At 41.3% G+C, this 22,320-nt stretch overlaps 1 protein-coding gene across 1 annotated transcript in view; it reads left to right on the top strand.

The window, feature by feature from the left end:
• The window catches only part of LOC105560219, a 167,124-nt gene that overhangs the window by 47,624 nt on the left and 97,180 nt on the right, over positions 1-22,320 (top strand). The window lies entirely within an intron of this gene.

The following is a 22,320-nucleotide window of genomic DNA, read 5'->3' as shown; positions in this document are numbered from 1 at the left end:
TGTGCTCCAAAAAGGTTTTAAGCATAGAAATTGTCAATTTTGTTGTTTTTACGAGTTCTGCATAAGTGTGCAATACTTTTTTTCGGGATCGCTCCACTTTACCGAGCAGGTATTCTGCAGGGGATTTGATCTCTTTCAATTACTAAATAGATAATACATTACTTTTTACGAGATGCTACTATTCTCTTGAACGTTATTATTTAGCCGTCAGTTGCTCCAAAAAGGTTTTAAGCATAGAAATTGTCAATTTTGTTGCTTTCATGAGTTCTATATAAGTGTACAATACTTTTTTCGGGATCGCTCCACTTTACCGCGCAGGTATTCTGCAGGAGATTTGATCTCGTTCAATTACTAAATAGATAATACATTACTATTTACGATGCTGCTATTCTCGTGAACGTTATTGTTATTTAGCCGTCAATTGTGCTCCAAATACGAATGCATAAACGTATACTGCATTTTTTTGTTACGATGTGCTGTGAACTATTTTATTTAATTGTTTCTAATTTATTCGAATTATAGTTGTTATTGTTAAATTACTGCATTGAGGGATTCCATTGTAATTAAAAACATTTGTAGATTTTTACCCTGAAATCTTTTATTTTTAAAAATGGAAATTTACTTTACATGCCCATTTAGGTCACGTGCTAATGGGAAAGCACTCACCCATAGATTAATAAAATTAAAAGGATTATGAGCTCATATGAATATTATATGAACATTAATATTTATAAGAGGTGGCTGCAAGAAACTAAAGAAAAAACAAAATTGAGGCAACGGCGATGTTTAATGACATCAATATTTATTTTTTGTTAATATAATGCGGGATTTTTTTATGTATTTTTTATCATCAACAATAAAATGTTTTAATATTCGACAGGAGAGTGTTTTGCCATTTCTCTTCTTGAATATCTGTTCTTTTAAATATTGACAATCACACGATCGATAACCGTAACTATGAAATCTTTTTTAAGAGGGAAATCCGGAAGTTGATTGAAAGAAATATCGCTAACAATAAGAAGCACTAGTGAACAGCACGTAAAAGAAAATATATTACATACGTGGGGAAATAATCCCTCAAGGTTTACATCGCTATCGATCGGTTATTCGTGTCGCAAACGACGAGCGGTGCTGTACAACACGCATTATTAAAGTTTACAGCTTACAAGTTTGCGGCGCCGCTCGCATTTCCCGCTATTTTGGTTGCCTCATGAGCCACTTGCCGTAAGCCGTATTAAGGATTTATCTACCTATCTAATATATCTCTTGCTCGTTCTCGCACTGGTGATAGACGACGGTGCAGATTCCGGCGCGGCGGTGGAGACGACCCGCTCCGCGATCGATCGGGGAACGAAAATTTGAAAAAACGCCAGCGTCGACGAAGCGCCGCGGCGCGCTTAATATTCTTCCAGGAAGGACTGCGACGTACCCCGGACCGGCAAGAGGTTTTTGCCCCGGGACATTCGTCAGATCGTTCCGTATTACTCGTACACCCGTCTCTTGCGGAGGGCGGGGGCGACGGGGGCACGGGGCGTTCTCTCTCGAGAAACGATTCCTGAGAGAAACGAAGGCGATCTGGCGGGGGTAGACGAATGGCTGTTTATCGCCGCCGAAAATATTCCGGTTATCCGGTTTCTTTCTATAGAGAAACGTAACTCACGAATGCGCGTTTCCAACGGGGATTCCGCTTGACGTGAATGCGAGGTTTCCCGTGAAAAAAGTTACCTGCAATTATCATGCGGGCGCATTTGGGATATTTATAATTTGCTGCTCCATTTGCTCTTCCATATCGCCTAAAATCAAAGCGCGAGACTTGCGCGGTTGCTGAGCGGTTTTCTTGTCGAAGAGTTTATGCGAGGTAAAATGACGGCTTTTAATGACCCATTTAAATTCAGTGGTAGATTTGTCTTGTATTAATTACATTTGCGTTTATAATCTTTAGTATGTAATTTATACAATGTTTATTTAAAAATTATTGCCTGAAATCTTAATCAATTATTATCACTGTTTTGCCTTGTAAAGATTCTGAATCGTTCGTGAATACTAAAATAATTTTGTTTTTAAATAATTCTTATTGCCTCGAGATAATTTATTAAAAAACATGTTAGCAATAAATGAGAACATGACATTAAAATGCTATTTTGTTGTATGCTGTAAATATATTGTTTGCGCAAATCAAAGTTACGATACGTATCGAATTGCAATAGGCTAAACCAAATCAATATATACCGGATCGACTTCCGAAGCTGCTTTTCTCAAAAGTAAAACCTCGAAAAAAACTTTATTCTGTATTTTCAACTTGTTTTTAAAAGAAACCGGCTTCTTTTCAACGACTGTCGGCTGAGTCTGTATTTGAAAAGTTCTGATTGACGTTGGAAAAACATCCAAAGATATGGGATATATGAAACGGAACGGAGGAAATGTCGCGTAATCCAAGCTAGTTTTATTGGCGGATTTAAAAATCCTCGGTTTTTTGTTAATATTCAACTCATTTCGTTTTCACTTATTTTAACTTGTCAAACTTGTTTTGGCATAGATCAACGAATGAATGGGCAAAGGATTAATCGAATCTTTAAATTAAACGCACTGATTCACATTCTCATTTATTTCAATTTATTCCGCAAATTTTCCTAATCGATGGGAAATAGTTTTATTAATAGAGTATGAATACTTTTAGAAGTGTAAATTAATGAAAATCCAACAAGTATTTTGAGTTAAATGCAACATGCAAACAAAAATAACATTTTATTTTCACTTAAATTTAGTTTTATTAAATTTTAGTTGTAACTGATGAGATATAAAAAATTATATTCAACAATTAAATTACAACTAATAAGGAAAAATAAACTTCAAATTGAATTTAATTCTACGAATGAAGGAAATAAAAAATATTAAATTAAGACATAATTCTGTAATTTACACATTTGTCGCATTATTTTGACGCGCAGTAAGAAACAATTAACATAGCGAATATTAATGGTTTATGAGAAGCCGCGTAAGCCGGAAAGTTGAGAGAAATTTCAAATATCTGGAACAAAACTAAAAGAGACCTCGTCCAACGAAATCACCCGGCAAGAAAGTATATTGCAGATACGGCTAATTCTTCCACAATGTGAAACCAGAATGTTTTCTGAGGGTGAATTGCCGTACATTAGCCGAATTCGATTTAACGGATCGCCTCCCTTCTGTTTCCGGCCGCGAACAAAGTCCCCGAAAATCCTCGGCAGAAAGTTGAGCACGATGGGACTGGAAAAATCGAAAAGTCGCGGCGGGGTTTAAAAAAAAACCCCCGAGGAAGACGCGTTACATGCCTTTTTCGTAAACACGGCACCCGTTCTCTCCCTTTCTTCCGTTCCGCCGCGCTTATCCTCCCTCGCGCGCACAGTCACCCATGGCCCACCCTCTGTCCACCTACTTCCTGCAGCCTCGACACCACCCCTCGCTCGCTCTTTCGTCCCCATTCTCTATTCCGAGAGTACTTTTTCCCAATATAGAAATAGATCTCGTATAAGGGGCGTGGCGGTGCGCGATACGTCGTGCAGGAAGAGAAATCGTCCTTTCGTAACAACCACCCAACTCTGGCGGTCACCCCCGTTGCATACACACACACACACACGTGCGCGCGTACATGTCTGGTGGTCGTCTCCTCCGCTAGCGCGACCCGCGGATCCTTTCCTACCGAGAGAGATTTTCTTGCTCGATTTGTCGGCGCGGCATAAACAATGAAGTTCCCCATTTATAGTCGCAGCACGTCAATTCGAGGCCCCCGAGTGGCCTTTCATCTTGCAACGCGGCGCGGCGGTAAGGAATATTCTCACCCGCGCTTTACTCCATCATGTGATCTATACGCGCAATAGTTCCCGTCGAAAATTTCCTCGTTTCGGTCCCATATTTATCTTCCGAGTGTAGCATTCGACATAGTAATGGTGAGCTATCGCAAATAAAGAAGTCGTTCGTCGCGAACGTATTGTCGCATTCTCAGGCGAGCAACGGGAACTTAGGCATTTGTCTTCTCGAGTTACATCCCCTTTCGGACCCGTCCCATTATGCATTGTGTTTGCTGGGAAGCGGCAGATACCTGAACTGAGTAATATAACGATGATAATAATAACACAATGAATATTATTCAGAGAATGAGAAACTATATTGTATATGTATACATATGTACGTACAATATATGTATATTAGCTGGTAATATATAACTCACAGACTCACGAATTAGTGAGGGGAGCAGTATTTTATTGAAAGCATTTTGTGACATTCAACGTGGAGATTTTGAAATAATTCAGAGACTCGCTTAAGTCAGTACTTGAATTAACTCCGTATTTAATATTAAATTATACCAATTTAAAACGGAAATTGTAACAATAACGCTCTTTGGCGGAAAGTACAATTTTGTTTTATTAATTGCATATTTATTCCTTAAGTTTCTGAAAGTTGATAGACAACTTGATATTCAAGCCACTAGTTTAGTTGTAATTAATTAATTACACGTGAATCATTGGAGTCATCTTATTCTCATAATTACAGTTTAATTTCATTTTTTAGTATTATAAAATAATGAATGTCAAAATTATTGAAATAAAAACATTTTCACAGCTAGAAGTAATGAATTTAAAAAAATTAAACATTTTCCAGTTAACTAATTGTAAGTTTAAATTTTATGTAAAATATAATACTTAGGAATACAATAGGTACATATTTATTTTTATTTACATGTACGCTGCTTCGAATCTTGCGATTATTTTTGCATTTTGTTACATCTCTGTCCCGTTAATATTAAAAAAATAATTAGCATTTAATTCCCTTTTTTGCTTGATATTTTCTGCAATCTCCCGTTGTCAATGAAAACTAACGAAGTCAAGCATTTTATTCGTTTGGAAAAATCGTTCTAACTGCCGAGTGCAGAATGCAAGTATTGGAACAAAGGAGAAATAAATCCGATAAGCCCTCTGTAGCATACGTTCAAATGCGTGCGCGTTCTTATATATGAGAGCAGAAATGTGACCCTTTACCTCTGTGACCACGCACATCATAGCCGGGATAACTTTGCGCGAGCCTCGAGGAGCTGGTATCGTTTGTAAGTATTTAGGGTCTTAACGTCCGTTTTTATATTTCCGTGACTGCTATACAACGTTGCGGAAAGTCAGCATTTTTTTTTAAAGAAGAAGCGTAAGCCGCATAAGCTCCGTCTCTGCTTCACGGAACTCAGTTTCCGTTTACGTGAAACGAAACTTGCGGCTTTCGCAGATTACGATCTTATCGTCTCCTTCATCTAAATTTTGTGTAAACTATGCGTAGTTATTTAAAAGAACACCGACTCTTTATTTGGTTATCAACTCTTTGTTTCTTTAATATGCAATGCGGACATTTTAATATGACAGACTTAAATAAAGAATATAAATGCGAATTTAAAAGGCTAGGAGAAGCCAACGCTTAAGTTGCATGAAAAATCATTAAGCCAGGCTGGAAATCTAACGTTCGCGTTAAGCTGAAGGTGTGAATATACAGGCGAAATACCTCCGAGCGGCAGAAGAGACGAAATAAAGGGAGGGATCGTATTTCTGAGCTGATCTAAGATTACGATGCGAAGGAAAGAGAGAAGATACACCGTTGGTAAGTATTCGCATCAAAAATCCTCGCTTCCACGCTGAAAAGCGCGAGGAAAAGCTAACTGCTTACCTCTCGAACGATGCGGTTTTCCCACGGGTTACCTTCTTATAAAAGATGAATAAAACGAAAATACACCACCGTCTACAAAGGGCTTGCTTTAGTACAACGATTATCCTGAGTCATATAGATTTGAACAGTAAGAGCATTAAATGTTCGAGATATAATTTTTATATCTGCATCGCTTATTCTTAACTAGTTTGAATGACGCGAGTGAAAATGTGTTTTATTTTACAACTGTTGGATTGACTTATAAGTTCTGCAGTTGGCAGCCCAATAATTGTAATCTTCTTGAATTCACATTTTAGATTACAATTGTTGGGTTTCTGGGGGATTCGTATCTGCCGCTTCTAAATAAAATTAAATCGACCAACTTCGAGTAGACTCTGACTAGAAACCCTGTAATCAGAGACTGGCCATAAGTGTTCGTCAAATTCCCGATAGGAGAGTGAGATAGCCTATGTTTCTCTAACCCCTAGGACATTTAAGTATATTTACTTGCGATTCCATAATATGGTAACAAAAACATATGTCGTCAAGCAGACGAACACTCATTGTTTCTGTATATGTATAACTGCGTCGAAAATGTACGTTTCAAAAACCGTCTTACGCACGGAACATGATCTCATTCTCTCCACAATTTCCACCGCACAACGGACTCACTTGCAGTATGTATAGATATTGGCGCCTATTGATTTTCTCTATACTTCAACGAGATTATTTGTTAACAGTACATGGACCAACTAATTATCTACCCAATGCCGTATTAAATATTCGGCGAGTATCTTGTGTACTGCATTGTGAGCCCAGTGTGTCTTAACATCCACCGCAGGGTGAGATCGTGATAAAAAGTTTTATCTATCATCTTTACACAAAGTTAACGATTCGTATTGTCTCCCTCAACGACCACGCTGATTGCTCTACTCTTGTTATATTATGAACTAATTTATATGTCATATCTTTCAATGATTTTGCGATACAACAATTATATATAAGATTTGTCATTGATAAGGATCACATATGATGATCGAAACGTTTGACATTCGCACCTAACACCTGGCGTTTGACTCTTCTTGCCTCTTTCTGCTTATTAACAATTATTGGGCTACCAACATCTTGCTCGAACCTAAAGGCGCTCTCGCTTGTTCAGATTTTTAATTTGAATGTATATAAGACATTTACATATAGTCGTCGTTGACTCTTTCTGAAGAGTTTCTATACAATTGGCATGCGAGAACACGAGTACGAAAATGCTTTTTCACGTAATACCGCGTTCTACTTTCGTACACGAGTGGCAAGTATCATTTTCCTTCTAAATTGAATGCAGGGGGGAAAGAGAATTGATGAGGCGGGGAGCTTCCTGATCAATTAGGGTGCGTGTACTTTTGTCTCCGTTACATAATCGCGCCGCGCGTTAAACGGAGAGGGAGGGCGCCGTCTCACTCAGCACGCATCGTCACTTCCTCTCGTTGTGAGTCATAATACAGTCATAATAAACATCGGTGGCAACCAGGGCCGAGGGCCGCGGCATGGCGCCTAGATGTCAGATCTTAAACGAGACCTTAGACTATTACAGCCCTAAGAGTAGAGCGGGGGACGGTCCCGACTGTCGTGCCCAGGGTTCACGAAGGTCTGGTGGCACTGCGGGTCCCTCGGTATTTGTTTGACGTGCCCGAGGTTTGTATCTTCAAAGGGTCAAGCGCGGACGCGCGCGCGCTATCTGCTCTCTTCTCGTTCCTCTCACGCTCGCTTTACGTATGGATCCATATGGTACAGAATGTATAAATAACGCGGCCCGTTCTATTGTGGGATAAGTAAACCCCGAAAACGTATGGAGATAGACAAAGAGAGGAATCGGGCTGACACAGGGGCGGTGGCGAAGAGATGAGGACGAGGAAGGAGAGAAAAATGTGAGGAAGGGAGAGAGAGTTGGAAAATGGTGGCTGAAGGAAGGCACACTTCGGTATGCCTGACACGGCGGCAGAAATGAGAAGGAAAACGTGATACCACGTGCGGCGAAAATTGGCGGAGACTGCAGACTATAGCGAGCGCCGGAAAATAAAAGCGGCGGGGCGCTATGTGCTTGTTAAGAGTCGCCCTTTTTTCAAACGGCGGCGGCGCTTCTCGCGGATGGGGAAGCCCGGACGATGAAGGTGGATTAATAGCTGAAATCGCGAATCCAGACACGATATAGATCGTTTATTTTTTTCCCCCCGCGAACAATTGTGTCGAGGAACCTCCGAAGAATTGTAATTTCTGCGCTCTCCCTCTCTTCTCCCTCTCCCTCTCTCTTTCTCTCTCGTTACAGGTTATTAAACGTTCGAACGAGCCAAAGGAATAAAGAGAATCGCATTAACGATCCTCCCGCCTCGGAGAAGCGGAGTAAACCAATGATTTAGCGTGAAGATTTATCCGACTCGTGGGGAAAAAAGTGTCTATCCTCGCGCGGTACATTGTCGATTGGGAGGCGATCATTCACGCCGGTTATTACATCACCTATATATCATCGCATCCGCATTCTTGCCAAGAGTCACCGCGCCGGGGTCAAAGAGAACTTATGGATATTAGCAGTGGGAAAGATGATATGAATATGCCGGCGGTATCCAGCGTCGTAAATCAACGGTAAAACCGTACGGGCAGGGGAGCTCGCTCGCTCGCAGCACTCGCACTTTATCATCGCGGATGACGAAGACAGAAACGATCTGCACACCAGAAAGAATTAACGTTGACAGTTCCTCCCCGCCGCCCCTCGCTCTCAGATTGTCCCCGCCAACTCGTCGAGATTATGAATTAATTATCGCTTACCGCCACCGCGAGCATGGATCCCCCGTGACAAGCGGAGCCGGCATAATCGTCATCGTTGGGGGAGGAAAGGGCCGTCTGAATAAATTGATTGTTGCGCTTTTCCCTGTCGGTACTTCATTTGGATGATTTATGCGGTGGGATACACAAGATGTACACCCGCGCGAAATAAGAAAAGTATTTTCGCGCGAACGCGTCTTACATTTTTATCAGTGATTCGCGTAAGCGTGGCAAATGATCGACGATGCAGCTGGTAACGGTGTTCGTTTACATTTGCGGGCGTTTCTCTTCTTCTTCAGAAGAATTTCCGAGCGGGATCTCTGGATTTACCTTCCCGCAGAAGAGATATCTCTTTCTCGTTATACCTTCTGCTTAACGTGCAGTCTTCTAATTAGAATGTCTCAAAGGACACGTAATTTTTTAGCGATACGTTATACCTCGCTGAACAATGACATTAATCACTGGCGGTGAAAAGTGCCTCACTCGTGTATTCATTAAATATGACCTATTTTCCATTACGCGACACGCGAACGCATACATCACGGATATGTACACATTTTTCTCCGGCGTTTCTGGCACGCAAATTTCAATTTCGAACGGCGCGTCCCGGGAGCATAACGGATGGCTGGTATTTTAAGAAGTTAGGTATCTTTTCACCCTGAAATTATAGTCCGTGAAGAATGTCCCCGTAACACGATCAGCTGCTCCGTATGACAGTGCCATTTTTCTGCCGGCCGATTGCAGGTCACGTACACGTCGCTACTATGCAACGCAAGTCGCTTCCCCACATACATGTCGCGCGTACATTTTTGGCACAGCCGAGAGAGAACTCCGCGAGGAGACGCGCACGCACACCATCGCGATTTACATCTTCCAGACATTCTATCCCTAGTTCTCGGGACGGAGAATACATTTCCTCGCAACCGGGCAAGTTTCATCGTGATTTGCATCTTTGATCTTAAAGGTGTACAGAAGGACTTTTAATTGTAACGCGCAACATATACAGATCTCCTCTACGAGGAGACACGGTCTTGCCGTAATTTTATCTCTCGGTGAAATAGTTGAGCGCAATTTTTTGGAAAAAAGAAAAGGAAACGATACATTTCAGTCTCAAGTAGCTAATTTTATTTTGTCAAGTCTGGCTCTCTGATTACTCCGATATTTCAGATGCAATTGTTAGGTGAGCTCTTTAGCAACGTGATACTTTGGTACTTGAACGAAAAACTGTGTTATTGCGTCATGATCGAATGAGGCGAAATTGCAAAACAAACTCATTATATACATTTCGTTACAGCCATCTATCTCTGCTATTAATTACTATTGATATATTGACTATCAATTACGTCGCTTCACTCATAACGAGCCATTATTAGATCCAATGTGAAATTGCAAACAGTAAAATGACTATGTTACCCGCGCTATCGATTGTCGAGCGGCGTTTCAGGGCTGAATCGATCGTATCGTCGAAAATTTATCCCGCCGAGTGAGATGCGTAGGCCGAACTGCGCGGGGCGGTGTATTCTTGTATCTCGATAACAACGCGCCTACTACTCGCCCTCGCGCAGACGTTGAATAAAACGGTCGATCGTTGCGTTGGCGGCGCAACGAACAGCTTTCGAGCGCGCGATAAAAGCGGCCTCATATACGATGCAAATGCGAATCTTATGCATCGTATACGTATCCAGCCATTCTCTCCTCGATAGAAGGAGAGAGAATGAGAACGAGAGGGGGGGGGGGGAGAGAGAGAGAGAGAGAGAGTGAGAGAAGGAGCGAAAATGCGTTTAACGCAACTACGCGCGGCTGGGCCGTCGCCGATGGAAGCGTTGACGGCCGATTCGAGGAGCATTTGTTCGTGCCGCGTGTTGACATTGCATTAGTCCTGGAACAATTACTCGCGTATCGATCATTGGGTCGAACGTAATTGGTCGCGATGTGGTTCGCCGACCTATCGGCGCACTTAAACTGCTGTGCACGGGAGAATACATTGCCGAGCTGGCTCAAAAACCGATTTTCGGTCGATAAAACGCCCGCGCCGCGCGCACCCCCTTCGCCCTCCCCCGTCCCGCGTCGGGGAATGAAAATCGAGGTTGCTTCGTTAAACCGGCTAATTAAGTAAGGGTGCGCGAGGCATGGAATTATGGACGCGCGGTATCTCGTTACCATCCCATCGACATTTTTGCACTGCCACTCTCCCCCATTCCCTCTCTCTCTCTTTGCTCTTCATTCTTATGGCCTTGATGTACCTAATAATTACACTAATAGGAAGCCGATGGCGGAGTAAGCGTATCAGCGATCACATCGCCGCTATCGTGGTTCCCATTATTTATGGAATATATTTACAAACACGTATATCATTTATTCCGAGGGGTAAACCGCTGACCAAAATCATGTACATCAACGTCTACTAATGCCCAGTGGGCGTTACTTTATCTTATTATCTTATTTTATCTTTATAATACCCCAGCAAGGCCTAATGTCGAGAAAATGTGTAGTAATGCCCAGTAATGCCGTAAATCTGTACACCACAATGTCCTCGGCGGTTTACTCCTCGATTTATTCATTGCAAATTTTTCGATTTTTTCATTCAGAAGCGCTGTGAATTTATTCTACGTTAGCTCAAAAGCTTATTAGCATATTACACCTATATTCGTTCATGATCTGTTTTGTTTTTACAATGCTATGGTCAACACAGATAACGGGAATCAAAGATTACGGCGGGGATAAGCCTTTAAAGCTTGTTAATACATGAAATCAGTAATATATAATGGGACACGCGCATATTACAGACTGTTTTACATCCGTTTCGTCCGCGAAATCCATTTAGTACAATACGAACGATTTAATGCAACCTACGTGGAGGCTTAACGAGTGGAAATGCTCGAAACCATGCCAATGGTATCATCCGTTTTCGTAATTGTGCACAAGCCTCCGGTACTAATGATGAGGATTACCGATGATTCAACTCTCGCTTGTGACACGCTACATTAAATTGCGCGGCACTGTCGATACTGTTTGGTAACCGTGATCATTTCTCATAGTTATCGAAAATGTCACTTTAATTAATACCCTCGGTAGAAGCATATAGGATATCGTATTGATTGGCACAAATCATTAAGCACCCCGTTAACAGTACAATTCAATATTCGCCAATTACCGCAATATCATATGGCTTTAGTAAGTTGGATGAAACCCGTTAATCGAAAGGAGACGAATCAATGTTTTTACAGCACGCACTTGCCATAGTGATTTTTTTTAATTAACGCACGTAGCGTATGCGAGGATTATACAGGAATAACTCGTTGTTTTTAACAACTTATTACAGTTTGGTGTTACATTAATAATGAAAGCAAATAATATGCGATAACATATAATCGATTTATGGAATCAGCTCAAGAATTCGAGGTATAAAGTATACATTTTCGTGCACCCACGAGTGCACGTATTAACTGTTGCATCGTAACAGCATTTAATAAACAAATAGATGATTAATGTACATTAATAATACATGTCTATGGAATGCTTTGAAATCTTTTAAGTAAAAATATTTTAATTATGTAATATTATTTAGTATTCATATAAAAAGAAACGAAGAACTCTTTCACCAGAAATTCAATTTACAATATATTATTATTGCTACCGGCGAAATGTCAATTGCAAATTAATGAATAAATTCTTACTTATATATTTCATCTACGTATACTTCTCATCTTTCATTTATTGAATTGCTCTTCTTATTACTCGGGTAATAAATCAAGTTTAAAGATGAAAACCCGGAGGGATGACAAGCTTAGCGAACGCTGAGCTTAATACTTTACGTTTACCTTGTAGCGAATTCGATTGTTTGCACTAATACTAAGATTTGTTTATAGTCAATTCTTATATTTAACTTTGTCTTAAAAAATGATCCGTACGGATGCTATACAAATAATTTAAAAAGTCACGATTCCGTGGATATAAATCAAAATGAATAAAGAAGGTTATGAGAGCCGAGCGCAGGTGGTCGCACGCAAGTGATGTTTCGAAAATAAATACTACATAATGTAAAGTTAGAATCGGATGTTGATTTATTTTATTGTCTCAATTGTGCGACCACCCGCGCTCGACTCTCATAGCCTTCTTTATTAATTTTGACCAGAAATATTTCATATTTCAGATATTCAAGACGATCCCTAAATATAAGAATTTACTGTAAACATGCTTTAGTGTGCTCTCAGTGCGCACTGGTGCGAGCAACCGAACTCGCTCTTAGATGTGCAAATTAATTCGGAGCCTTACAACTCTGCTTTGAGATTAAATATTTCCCGGTTTTGCAAGCGTGGACCTCTATGTTTTAGGCATACCGTATGCCTTGGCAAAGAAGTTAATAAAACACGATGGCGCCCGAAAAGTAGCATTTGAGGTGCCGCATTCTCTTCATATTTTAATCGAAAAGGAATGCTGAGGCAGAAATGATTATTTTTTTCTGTGGGTGAAGGTGCTGACGCGTAAAAAAACACCCGTGCAAAAAGTCACGCGAGAATTTGCGGAACTGGACAAGTCATTTTGCGACATGACAACGTTTGGTCACATGCCGCAAGGAGGACGAAGGGTGTCATCTACTCGTACGCTTCGGGCTGGGGAAATTCTCCTTTATGCGGATTGTTCGCCTAGCGCACTTGTTCTGGTCGCTCCGAGATCTCACCTGGCTGATACACATTTCACGACAGTGGAGGAGATCCGAAAAAGCCTTGAAGATTTTATCGATTCAAAACCGTCAAGTTTCTTCAGCGAGAGACAGTTACCCGATAAATGGGGCCAAGTCGTAAAAAATAATGGAGATTAACCTCGAACATTAAACTTGTATTTGATTTTTTTATAAATGACAATGTGATAAACAGTTAAGGACGAATTTAACAAATTTAATAAAAAGCAGACAAAGTAAATTGGCACAAACAGAAGTTTAAATGTACATACGATAAGTGACTTTATTGAATTGGAGACATTACGAAAATTAGACAGACTCTGCAGATCGAAAATATCGAAGTAAATGTCTCGTTATAACACTTATCGTTCTACTCGCGCAGGGTGATCTCGTAAAATTGAGCGTGTAAACTGAGTTTTAACGAGGGATCCTAGCTAAGTTTATCGTGGTCCCCGCACGCGCTCTTCCTCGTTGTGCTTTGCGTATTTGCGTCCAGCTGTGTCTACGGTCGTACTTTAAGCACGCAATAAAAAAACATCCTCGCAATGGCAACGGCCCCCGGTGTTTGCTTTAATGCAGGCAGCCGGAGCGACAAAAGGTCGATGACGTCTGCGTTAAGTCGACTTCTCTATTTGTCCGAAGAAGTCAACAAATTATTCATACATTTCTCCTCGTTAAGCATTAAGTACTGCATTAGTATGCGTTAAGCTAATGGAAATTGGATCTCTCCCGAGAATGTAAGTGGATAAATATTTAACCGATACCTTCGAGATTTCAATACTTCTTTCTTCGCTCCGTCGTTGCGTGCGATTGCGCACATTTTACGATTATCGTTCCTCAAGCTAGGTATCTCTGAGATTTACGATTATCGAGAGACTCGTCGTTATCATCGTCGAATTTATAGTCTCCAACTTACTGGAATACACACGCGGCGCAAATAATTAAAAGTTTCACACTGTAATTCGGAACGTTCTGCTCAAATGTCTCAAAGCCTACCAGCTGCATTACTTCGTAGTAGTGGAGTTTATAGGCGAGAAATTTCACGCTTGCGCGTCATAGAATGCAGTCAATTCTAGTAGCGAAAACTTTTACCGAGAGAAATTTCCCTCTTAGCAGTGCATTAATGCCGGAAGTTCAGAAAGTCGGTTTCACACGAATTTATTTCCGTCGCAGATGAATACGCTACTCTTTTTTTTCCCCCCCTCCGAGCGCGAAGCACCGAAATGAAGGGAGGCTTCCTCTTTCTCTTTGGCATTGTCCCGTCTTCTAGGATCTAAGCATTCTAATGGAATGCGAAAGGCGCTTTTGCTGCCTGTGAATGCAATCGTGTGTCTCGCCACTGAGGCATGTCATCGCCGTTGAAAGACTCTTTGGAATGAGAATTACAAAGGAGAATGTGGAAACCTATTATTAAACGTAAAATTCATTTGTGGGGACCCAAATTGCGTAATACCCCCATGTTCAGAACAGGTGTATGGTACATTATGTAACGAAGTAAAATATCTTTGGAGATAATACGAAAGTTACCATATATACCGCAACACCAGAGATATCATAGCAAAAAGCGCATTGTGGGGAAAGCTCTACAATTTAAGTCGCGCACGGAGAGACCGATATGGTTACCACATGTTTAATTAGGGTTTAAACAACAAATAGTAATATTTGGGACAGCTATATCTGTGGTTGTCATAGCCACATTGGTGTGATAAGTAGTGGAGACAACTATATGCGTTTTGTGCAGCAAGCTTAGTGAATGTTGCAACACAAAACAATGTAGAGGCCCCTACTATTTATACGGCAACATTTTAATTTTAGTTATCGTTGCCTTAGCCGGTCTTTCCGTGCGGTTTCTTGCCAATTGCGCGTTGAGATACAGTGGACGACGACGGGTCACTCGCAGCACGCACAGTGCTTGGCCCGTCAAGGAAGTCGAGTCGATGACGCGGAAGAGGCACCAATAACGGAAGCGGGTGGAAGGACGTGCGGGGAACGTAGCGATTCACTCGGCGAGTTTCCGTCGTGCCGAGGAAACGCCGACATCGAAACGCGGGACCGCGCTGTAATTAGAGACGAGCCCGGGCTTCGCCACGCCGGAAGAAAGGTCGGTTTTGCCGGCGATCTTGAAACGGCCGTCTCGTTGAAACTTTCGTGACTGCTCTTGGCTCGCGCGGCTATTGATGCCGAGGGGTGGCTGGAGGGCGAGGCGGGAGGTAAGCTTCCGCTTCGGTGAATTTATCAGGGCCGAGACTTCGTTACTGCCGTTACACGGCTCCGCCACGATCCCGGCAATTTTGCTCGCATGGGAGATACATCGCGCTGCGTGCCGCGTGAAAAACTCTCGGCTGTGAGAACGAGGCAAAGCAAACGAGTTCCGCAGTAACGGGCAGAGGGTGGAGAGTGGAGTGACGTCCCTTTTATTTGAGGGGTTGTTAGTTTTGTTAAAATCCTCGGTCTCCTTCGAGGCCTTTGTCCAATCCCTTCCGTAATTTTTGGCGTTAATTCGATCGAGAAACAAGCTCGCTCCACGTCGAGTCAATTAATATACCTGTAAATGCGTCGCGCCGGGACTTGTCAAGTTTTATTAACGGACTTGAACGAACACACTTGCGAACGCTTATAAATCATTTGCGAAACGTGCCACCGAGGATATGAATAATTGTGCGTTTCTCGCGATTCATTATGCAATTTTGCAATTAGTTTTACGCGAAACCTTTTCGGAGTTTCTTCACGACAGAGAAGTGTACATCGAAATGTGCCGAGTCTTTCGCATATACGTCTCTTTTCAAACTCCATTATTTTTATATTATATTACCTTGGTCCCGCAAGGTACAGGTAATATTCGAGTAAATTCCCTTCTTATATAAGCTTCGCCTATTGTTTTACTAGCTCCGTGCATCTTCGGAAAAGGTAGCGGAGGCTTCAGCACGGTGCGCACCTTTTCCTATCACATCCATAAATCACTTGTTTTTCATCCCGACAAAATCCCGTTCTCGATAATTAGCTCGTAACTTATAACCGCGCAATATCGTAAAGGCCATCGGAGAGTAGCGAGGGTTATTAGTAACAAAGTTATTAGATTCGCGCGCGGAGAATGCTCCATCACACTTTAGACCGGTCGGCTCTAGTTTGGCACCTCAACTTTTTACACGAAAACTCGCCGTATTAAAATAACATTTAGTCCTTGTACTTGCGCGCAATATAAATCAATTCTTTCACGACGTCTCGCCGCTTCTTCCACCATTAAGGCATCCATAAAGCTTGCAGAGCTGCGATTTCGCAATACAGTAACATTACAAATGAAATAATTATTTCATTATTTTTTTAAGGGTACGATCTGCCACTCTCGTGGATCTCGATTCGCCAAACTTGTTTCCAATTTTCGGTTGTGTGTAAAGATTTTTTCAACTCGTATCTAAAGCATCGAATAATTGAAGAGACGCACAATCGATATCACCAGGAAATAGAATATCAGACTATTTCACGAAGCATTCTATTATGCGCGTTTAATCGGTCCATTCGACCCTTTAGATTTCGGCTTGCAGCGCTTCTCTCTATTTCCCTTTTCCTCTTATCCTGCCTCGCTCTGTCCGGCTTGCTATCTTCGGTGCCTCGTAAATTTGCTTTGCACCAGACACTCGATTGAGGCTCATGCTCGCAAGATGGACGTTTGCTTGCATGGCCGTGCTTGCGAGATGTCTAAGTGCGTCTAACACGATACGACAGATCCTCCTGCAAGACAAATTTAAACGATACGTTCTTGACATACATGTATGCACAGTCGTGGTCCGACGTTTTATGATACATTTCGGAAATGCAGTTCATCATGCGAGAGATTGTAGCTTTTGCTCACGGGTGTGTGCAGTGACGCATTATTAGAGCAAAGGAATGATAAGTACGAATATTCTGTAAACTTATTGTAAAACGTCGGACAACCTTTCTGACCATGGCCGTACGTAGAGGAGAGCGCGCGACTTCTAGCCTCGTTATTCGAGATTTTCAAACTCTTTCCATTTGAAAACTATTACAGCCTCGACATTTTCGTGTTAGAATTTTTGTCTTGAAAGTACGTGTCATTAAAATATTTTTCACCAGTTTAGGTACACTCTGTATATTGTCAGTAATAATGCACTTATTGACCTTTAGAGAGTAGTTTATAATTATTGAGTGAAATATAGATATCGCGAGTCTTAATATTATTTTCACATCTTGATGCAGAATTGCCAACGCTGCCGTCAAACATAGCTCAAAAACAATTTGCGGATTGCAAATAGTTGGAGTACATTCCAGACGTGGTTGTTCAGCAATATTTCGTGTATATATGTATATATGTATATATAGTTTCTAGACCGTGATGTTGCAAACGTCATCTCGTTGAGTGAAGTTATTCTGTTGGAATTTACGTTATTTATATAGTTTTACGTCTACGAAAATGTTGAAAATATCGTACACGTAAATGGATAAGATAATTGTTCGTAGAAGGAATACAGTGTAAATTTTCGTGAAAATTAAACATTTCACGTCAGACAAAAATAAGATGATAAATGAATATATTTTCTACTAATGTCAATCTGCACTGTCAGAAATGCACGCGTGCACGTTGCATCGTTGCGTGTAAATGACTACAGATTGTTAACTCTCTGACAGATTAACCAAGCTTCTATAAATATTGTGTATTTCCATATACGTTGTATTGTATTTGTTTATTTTGACGAAAAAATATATCGACTATTTATTTAACAGTAGTTCGAAGCGACTCCCAAAAAATTGATTAATCGTTCGCATTGAGTGAAAAAGTCTAGCACACCGAAAAGATAGTGAAGGTATGCTCAGTCTATTTCGACGTTTTCGCGAAACGCATAAAACGAAGCACTTACATGCTTTATTTTGAGCGAGGGGTAAACCGCTGACCAAAATCATGCACACCGATGCCTACTAATGCCCAGTGGGTATTAGTGTTGATGTACAACCTTGCTTTAAGTAAGCTGTAAGCCTTAAGCCGTAAGAAATTAACCAATCACAGGCCTTCATTTCCCTCACTCTCACCTGTGATGGGTTAATTTCTGACGGCTTAAGGCTTACAGCTTACTTAAAGCAATGTTGTAGACCAACGCTTACTTTATCTTATTATCTTATTTTATAATGTTCCAGCAAGACCCAAACTAATGCCCAAAAAATACCTTAATGCCGCAAATCTGTACATCGCAATGCCTTCAGCGGTTCACCCCTCGATTTTGAGTATACATAGTCTGCGGTTGTAAAACAGCGTTTTTAGTGTGAATAAGATTTCCGTTGTAAAAGGGGATTAGAAGATTAGCGTGTACGAAGTGTAGAGGCGACTTTACACTATACGGATTCATATTTATAATTAGATTACTATAGATAAGAAACTACGAACTTGGGAGTTGAACCAATGGCCCCAATATATATCTTGATGTTTTTTCCACTGGCGTTCCTGCCAACTTTGATTTATTTGGTAAACAGGTCAACTTTAGCTTACATAACAGTATTGGCTTTTAGACGCAATTTATTGCAGTTGTACGTTGAATGCGACATTAAAAGCGAAGAAAACATTAATAATCGTTAAAGTTTTCTCAGGACTCGATTGGTTCGAGATGAAATAAAATCTAATGTTATCCATAGCTAAGAATTTCAAAGTAGGTTTCACAATGCGATTTTGTAAATCGAAACGCGCGATAAAAGGCATGTGAGAAAATATACAAGTGATCCAGTTAATATTAATGTACGTGGAATATGTGGCTTTCTAGTAGAATTTCGTATTTCAGTTTTCGTTCGAATAGAAATTTGTTTATCAAATTTACTCTATTTGGAATGATGATCAGGAATAAATCGTATAAATCTGCCTTTGGAGGCGGAATGCACGTCCTGCGTGCGTTTTGTATATACACATCTATATATTTCCCTGCCGCGAGCAACGCTATTCTTACTCCCTCGGTCTCTCTTTCTGTCTCGCTTCTTCCCGCAGTCGCCCTTTCGGTTTTACGCGTGTCTGTTAATTGCTGCATTTTGCTTACAGGATCAGATTATTGTGACAGCTGTCGAGTGCAGCTTGCGTGGCGCTTTCGTGTCCGCCAGTGCATCTCCCTGAACGTAATTCGTGAACCGAGCTATTCGCGGTGGTTTCGAGGGTTCGCATTCGTAATCGAACGGGGTTGGCCCGCCTCTTTATCGGAACTGACTGACCTATTTCGATTCTAACTATATTTGCAAACGATTAGTTCGTTTGCGTGATTGCATTTCGTCAGTTTAAATACATTTTAACGATTTATATACGTTATCGTGCTTTTGAGCCACGAAGTTATGATGCGCGCGTGACACACATCGTCAAACCGCGTAGTGCCTTTATTGAAAAATCGATAGTTAATATTTTAGCCGATTAAAAAAAGGAACGAACCGACGGTATTTATTTAAGTCGCGTAAAATTCACACGATCAAAAGTAATGTGAAAAGTAACGAACTTTCTGCTTTGTTAATCACTCGTTTCATTTTAAGAGACTGTACGTACTTGCTACAATTTTCTTATTTAAATTATTTCTTTCTTTATAACATCGCGAAATAATTGTCGCGCGCCTTTCGAGCAAGTACTATTAAATTAATTAATTAATTTGCGTGTGCATTACCGCGTCGGAAGTCCCCCCCATTACATATTCTCGAGCATGAAGCGTCGGTACGAGACTCGCATTTAAAGATACGCGGGACTGTTAACGCTCCGTGGTTGCTTGCTTGCCGCGACATTTGAATTTTTGATTCAGCAGGCTTGAAAAATATACTTGTTAAAATGCCCATACATATGTATGATTTGTCGTTTAATGCAGAAATATTTCACAGTTTCGATTACATATGCGCGCGCGTCACGTACCTACATGCCCGCCGCTCGTCCAAAGCGTTGCCTCCCTCGGCGACAACCGTCCCCGTTAATAAATTGGTGTATTTCGCGCGCCGAATTGAACTATCGTGACGACTGTATACGGCAAAGGGTGTTTGCGTACTCTAAGAGACTAGTCATTTCCCAATTCTTTGAAGCGAGATCGTAGATTTGCGAACTTCAGCCAAGATGAACGATACCGCGTAATCAAAACGCGATGGTACATTACGCAAAAATTACACGCGGAGAGAATTTTCTTTCGGAACTTACCCTAAAAATCGTGTAAGCGCGGGATAACGCAGCATTTTGAAGAACTGCATGAGAGTTTTTGAAATTTTACCGTACACTCTACATACTAACAATTACTATACATTTTGCTAGTAGAATGTATGGTAAAATTTCAAAAAACTCATACAATTCTTCAAAATGCCATGTTGTCCCACGATTACATGATTTTCAGGGTAAATTTTAATAAAGTATTTAGTAAAATGTACGGTGAAATTTAAAAAAGACTCATAAAATTCTTCGAAATGCCATGTTGTCCCACGATTACATGATTTTCAGGATAAATTTTAATAAAGTATTTAGTAAAATGTACGGTAAAATTTCAAAAAACTCATAAAATCCTTCGAAATGCTGTGTTGTCCCACGATCACATGATTTTCAAGATAAATTTTAATGAAAAATTCTCTCCGTGCATTTTTACAATTTATTAAGATGTTATGATATTAATGTGTCTCGTAATATATCTTTCACCTGTGCTCAAATTTGAACTTTATGTTAAATTCTAAGACTTTATACTCTTTTCGCACGACATTACTTCCTTTCTGGAGATAGCATTAAAAATGACGACTCACGTAGTAAACGTGACAGGGTTTGACGTTGATTCGACGTGACGCATGAAAATTGTATTGTCATTAAAGTGAGGAAATAACCCGTTCGTTCTAATGCCGTGTCGTTCAGTAACATTTTATGTCAATTAGCGAATTTGTATCTGTTAATTTCGTTATTATAACAAGCTTCGCGGAGAATATACGCGTCCACCCGAGGGAACTGAGTAATAATGGTAACGGTAAATCTATTTATAATCTGACACAAATCCCCAAAGAATTGCTGAAAATGCTACAATTGCTAACAATATCAACGATATTCGGAAGTAGCGACGCACAATTGTGTGTACACCGAGGTTACAACAACACGCAATAACATAACGTAAATGATGAAGGCCGTTTATTCGCGATAACATAACTTCCGGAAAAATTATCGCTGTAAAATAAATTCAGGGAGAGCGGCCAATTGTACTACATACATTTCAATTGCGCGTGATATGTACATTTTAATTGCGGTTTATTAAGTTTGCGATAAGGTCACGTCGCTTGCGTCTCGCACAAGATCCCCAGAATACGGCGCAATTTATTCACGGAGCAGCTCTCGCGTAGATGTTAAGCGGCAGTCAGCAGTTTTTAACGTCTCGAGCTGAGTCGCGTTCGAGACTGCTGTAGAAAACTTGTCCCAGGTTGTGTTTGCACAATGTCGAAGCAGCGGAGCTCCATTCGTCGCGCAGGGATAAAGTCGCGATTCTCGCTGGTCCCCGCGAGTTCGCTGGGGGTGAACGTCCCCCCTTTTCTTCGAGATCTCGCACACATACCCCCCAGCGCGCGCGCGGAAGGAGGCAACCGAGCGTGCACGAATCGATGAATACACCCCGTGCACTCTCGATTCGCCCCGACGACGGAAGAGTGACGGGAAGAAACCGGAAAATGGTGGTGAGTCATGTCGCTACCTCCGCGGGCGCGCAACCATTCATTCCCCGACTCGTGCATCCACTGTACCAACGGGCTCGTATAGAATTCCGTAAGCGCCCATCGGGCTAATGCGGTAGACCTATCCGTTTGCATAGCGCCGGTGGAAAAGGGAGAACGTGGGATAGCAACAGCGATTGTAGGGCGGACGGCGAAAAGTGAATTGCGCGATTCCAGCTGTTATCTCTTTTTTTTCTCTCTCTCTCTCTCTCCCGCTCTCCTCTCTTTTAAAGCCTCTCTTCCCTCGGTTTAATTCAGCGCACGCGGGCTTTTAAACCTTCGAAACCGCGAGAGCCGCTGTGGCGTCGCATTTGAAACCGATACGATATGGCAACAATTCTCCATCTCTGAAGGGACGGGAGATTTGATGGGACCCTCTGGACGGGGAGACGGGAAATTTTCGCCATTTGCGAGATACCAATGTATTTACGCATAGAAATTTCAGGAGCCGTTTAACGTCGCGAACTGGCGACGCGTCTCTT

The sequence above is a fragment of the Vollenhovia emeryi genome, unplaced genomic scaffold (assembly GCF_000949405.1).
Source record: "Vollenhovia emeryi isolate VEMERY1.0 unplaced genomic scaffold, V.emery_V1.0 DF939236.1, whole genome shotgun sequence".
In the NCBI taxonomy this organism is placed as follows: Eukaryota; Metazoa; Arthropoda; class Insecta; order Hymenoptera; family Formicidae; genus Vollenhovia; species Vollenhovia emeryi.
The sequence above is the reverse complement of the archived record's forward strand: the minus strand, read 5'-3'. Positions and strand labels throughout refer to the sequence as shown.